Genomic DNA, 5,276 nt, shown 5'->3' with positions numbered 1-5,276 from the left:
ATTATTTTTGCAATAAAACCATTTAGTCCTCTTTGATCTAAATTGGTAAATCTTATTCAATTTTTCACAAATCTATCAATAGGTGAATTAAAGTTGGAAGTCCAACCACTGTTGGAACTATCTCCGTTGTTTGAACTACCTATGATTATCAATTACAGAAATCCATATAAATACGGAAGGGTATTTTATCCTTACCAACTGGATCTTGTTGCACCCGGTAATAAACATTCATAAACCATTTCTCGAAGTATGTGTCCGGATAGCCCAAAATATCGATAGTTAGCTCTAGGTATTCCGGTAATAAAACGTCAATGAAGACGTGTAGGTGCATTATTATGCAGTAGGGATTGTATTTTTTTCTCGTATTTTAGTTTTTCACTCAAACTCAAGCGAAAAACTTTGTGCAGTTTGTTAGTCTTTTGGTCAACGTCTTCATGACTTATAGAAATGGTTTCTTTCTTTTACATGATCATCGAAGCTTTAGCCAATTTTATTTATTTACTTTATCAATTTTGAATCTCTGAAATCTAGACACAAAAGAAGATACAAAGAGGCAACCCATGATTAGATGATTTAGTGGGTGGTGGAATCAAACCTTTGTAATACTAAAACATTTTCCACCAATTGGTCGGTCAAAGTTTCCATCGATCGTGCGTGAGTCGCTCGTTCTGGTTAAATCTACATCTTTTATTGCTTCAGGTACCGCATCAATCGCCTCACTGGCTCACGATGTGCACATTCCCATGGGACCCACCTCATCTTATCTCCTACCTCCCAGTCTGTACTCTACATATAGCCATGTCCAAACATTCCCTTATTTATTTTATTCATGTCGTCGTCTCGCATAGTTCTTGTGCTTTGCTCGAGAGCTGCAACCACTCACCTCCTGCACCGGCGATTGCCACAAGGAAGCTACATGGTCTACCATCCGTCAACTTTGCTGCTGCGATGGAAAAAAGGAAAATGATGGAGGAAAGCTACTATGCCAAAGAGAAAAGCTACAACTGGACACCATGGTGCTGCATGAGGCCATGATTTTTGTTGGAACCACTGGGTAAGGATGTTGGAACCAGCTATGGTGCATACTGGAACCTGACGATAACAAATGCTCCATCCTGTCACGCTTTTAGCCGGAACAAATGTGTGCCGATGCTCGAACCGGACACGCGCAAAGCTACAACCCCCCGGCGGTCGTACGATCATGGCTCCAGTGAACTACGACGGTGTCGGCCGATGGCATGATTTCAACACCATGGCGAGATGCTAGGACCTATCAGCAAAAAAGTTGCAAGTAGTCATGAGAGTAGCTAACATGGCGGTGTCCGTGAGCTGCGCACTTTTTTACAACCGTTGAGCCATGTGCAACAACAGTGAAGTCATTTTGCCAGAACCGGCGCACACATTTGCTAGATCAAGAGAGTGTAGATGTTGGAACCAACGACCAGTGCCGGAGCTAGCTTCTCACATCGCGGTGGCCCGTTCCTAAAAAAATTTGGCAAGAAATTTGACTTGCAAACGTCCTAACTATTTCTCATTATGGCAGCAAAATAGATCATTATGGTATTGCAAATACACTAGAATTAACAATTAAGACTAAGTTTTGCATAAAGAAGCCTACATGACATAGTACATGCTTTGAGAAGTTAAAAAAGACTATGTTCTCGGCCTAGGCCTATGCATTTCCATGAAGATATCAATTATATCATCTTCATTCACCATGGAGAAAGCCTCCCTCTCAATGTATGTGACTAGGCAATCATCCAAAAGACTATCGCCCATCTTATTTCTCAACTTGCTTTTGACTATGCTCATGGCAGAAAATGCTCTCTCAACATTTGTTGTTGCCACCGGTAGAATCAATGCCAGTTTTAGAAAAAAGTGCACCAAATGATGAACTATATGTCTCCCTGTTTGAACAAGCTTAATCGAGAGAGCAATAAGATTTCCAAGGCCTCGGAAGTTCTCATCTTTCCTCATATGATCTATGTATTTATCAAGTTGTAGGTCAAGGTGTAACAAGTCAGCACTTGAAAAGTCTTTGGGATAAAACTCTGCAAGTCTTTGTACCTTGCATGCATTAAAAGAAACAAATGAGTTAAAGGGATCCAATAGCAAATTTAAAAGCATTACAAATTTTAGAAGCAAGTTCACATACCTTTTGTGCATCAAAAACAGCAAATGAGTTGGCGGGATTCAAAGCAGACATACAAGATAGCTACTCCATATTGATCTCATGAAACCGATTTTCAAGTTCTTGACTAATTTTATCAATGACTCCAAGAAAAACTTCTCTTCTAAAGTGATCATCATTTGATTGACTTCGAGAAAACTATGATGATCTTCCATAAGGCACATAATCATCTTGCATTATATGAATTTGAATTCCATGCTTGTTACAAAATAGTGTACCTTTTGTAGAAATGCATCCCACCCAGTAGACCTAAGTTCTCAATTTTTGCAGTTCTAACAAGTGCCATTGCAGTATGCATATCTTGGTCTCTTCTTTCCAAACAATCAGACAAATCACTTGTGTATCCAAGAATGAAATGCATCAAAATAAAGTCAAATGACCCAAACACTCCTACAATAGTATGAATTTTGGGCCAATCTTATTTTTTACGCATCTTGTCCAAGAGTTATGAGCACATCACGAATTGTGTGATACATAGCAATAATGTTGAGAATAGTTTTGTAATGAGAGCCCCATCGAGTATCACCAGGCCTAGGTAACCCCATCTCTTGATTCAAACCACTCCTAGTTTGTAACTCACCACATTCAAGTAGTTTCATGATATTGTGAAGTCTAGCATCTCAAAGCATGTCATGACGCTTACAAGGCACCCCAATAACATTTAGTAATAAAGATACTCGATCAAATAACCAAACACAGTCATCATTTCCCTTGGAAACAACAACAAGAACTAGTTGGAGTTCATGCGCAAAACAATGAATATAATAAGCAGAAGGTGACTCTTTCATGATCAATGTTTTAGTCCTTTAATTTCTCATCTCATATTGCTAGCCCCATCATATCCTTGCCCACGAATTTGAGTTATAGTCAAACCTTGATCAGTAAGTAAAGTTTCAATTGCTTCCTTAAGTGACAATGAAGTAGTGTCAATTACATAAAGAACTCCAAGAAAGTGCTGACATGGCCTTCCTACTTTATCAACAAAACGCAAGCATAAAGCTAGTTTTTCTTTATGTGATACATGACTAGACTCATCAGCTAGAATAGCATAGTGCTCATCACCAAGTTGTTCAGTAATTTGCTTTCTAGTAAGTAATGCACAACATTGAATAATTTGATGTTGTATCTAATGAGAAGTCAATTTGCAGTTACCTGGTGCATTCTTAAAAACATATATGTTCACCTCCTCACTATTTTCTGCAAGCCACTTCAATATCTCAAGGAAGCTTCCTCTATTGCTAGACCGTTCACTTTCATCATGCCCATGAAATGCCAATCCTTGATGAAGAAGAAACTGCAAGCATATAAGTGAATACTTCAACCTCATCTTGTAAAGACGCACATCATCAATATTCATCTTCACAACAAGATTGTAAATTGTTGTATGAGGATTCACAAATAAGTTATATCTCTCTTGAGCTGCATTGTGCACACTTGTTACACATCCAACATGCTTAAGAAGAGCATCCTCTCTGTTCCAATTCCTCCAACCACCATGAGTAAATGCACTAGTTCCCTTACCACTAGTTTTCTTCTCTTTGAACAAATAAAATACAAAGTAAAAACAAGATTCCTTCTTGATACTATATTCAAGCCAGGTATGGTTATGAGGCCACAAAGGATTGAACAAACGTTCTCTACTCCCAATTGATATTTTTTCAAAGTCATGTGCATAAGGGTTGAATGGCTTTTAAAGGATATATGATCTTCGAACCTCGTCTTGATCATTGACAGGATAACATGCAATGGGTGTCATTTCTCCGGGATCATGTTTAAGACAACTGAAATAATAAACTGGTGGTGACTGATGGGGATACGTACCTAGGGTAGGGTCTTAGGCCTGACTTACACGCCCCACCCAAGGACACTACATTGGAGGACTTAAAGACTACAGGGGAGACTCTGACTGACATCACCATGACGCATGGGTCACTCGATAGAACATCCACTCGGAGGCTTCTCCCTCCATTCGACAATTACCTTTCACTCGGAAAGACCAGAAGTTCGTCAACCGCAGAAGATCAGAAGCTACTCCATAGAGGCCAATGGGCACGCGTTCAAATCGTCGCTATAAGTAGTATTTATTACATATGTTTTCAGTAACGTTGACCTTTATTACCATGATCGAACACTTGGTTGTCGCAGATTGATGAGGGGCAGCGCACTCTATATAAGCCACCCCTCCCCTCTGGCACAAGGGTTTGCACCCCTTGTAACCTACACATTCCACATGACAGAAGCTCCTGAGCACTGAGACGTAGGGTTGTTACCTCCACAAGAGGGGCCTCAACTCATATATTAGTGTGTACAATCTCTCCGTAGCTAGGACCCTGCCCTCTCCTTACGTACCCCTAACTTATACTGTCAGGCTCATTCCCACAACAGTGACGGCGGTGACACATCTTCAGTTTGCTCTATGGTCAGACATATACAATTTTGGTTCTTCAGTTTGCTCTTCGATCACAACCGACACACACACAAGTTGTCAAGTTTGGTCTTCGGCCACATCCGGCATATTACATGCCTTCTTTTTCTTACCTATCCTCATAGCTTCTTTCTGGAAAAGCGAAACAATGTCTCCACCCCTCTTCATTTTACAACAAATCTACATGAAAAACCTTTCTATCAATATAGCTAACTCAAGCCAAAATCAGTCCATTGGCCTAAATGAATAAATGATTGATAGATTATGTATAATTGTATATGTTCAAAAACACAAACCCTAGTCCCTAAAACAAAAAATATGTACATTTCTATACCTAAAATCACTAAATGAGTACTGACTAAAATAGATATGATATCTCTAGTCTTGTAGTTGCACATGGGGCGAGGCCGCGAGGCGCAAGGCTAGCCGGGGACGACACTAGCCGGCGGGAGCCAAAGGGGCGCAGCCACACGCTCGCTGCTGGAGCAGAGGCGGAGGCGCCCCGTGCACGCACCACGGGCGTCAGCTGTCGCGGTCACCGCGTCGGCTGGAGGCTGGAGCAGGGGCACGCCGCGGCATCGCGGGTGGGTAGTCGAGTCACCGGTCGAGGTTGCGGGGAGGCGGAGGAGAGGCAGGACCGGCTGGCGGCGGGCCAGCGGC

Source organism: Hordeum vulgare, chromosome 2H (assembly GCF_904849725.1).
Source record: "Hordeum vulgare subsp. vulgare chromosome 2H, MorexV3_pseudomolecules_assembly, whole genome shotgun sequence".
In the NCBI taxonomy this organism is placed as follows: domain Eukaryota; kingdom Viridiplantae; phylum Streptophyta; class Magnoliopsida; order Poales; family Poaceae; genus Hordeum; species Hordeum vulgare.
The sequence above is the reverse complement of the archived record's forward strand: the minus strand, read 5'-3'. Positions refer to the sequence as shown.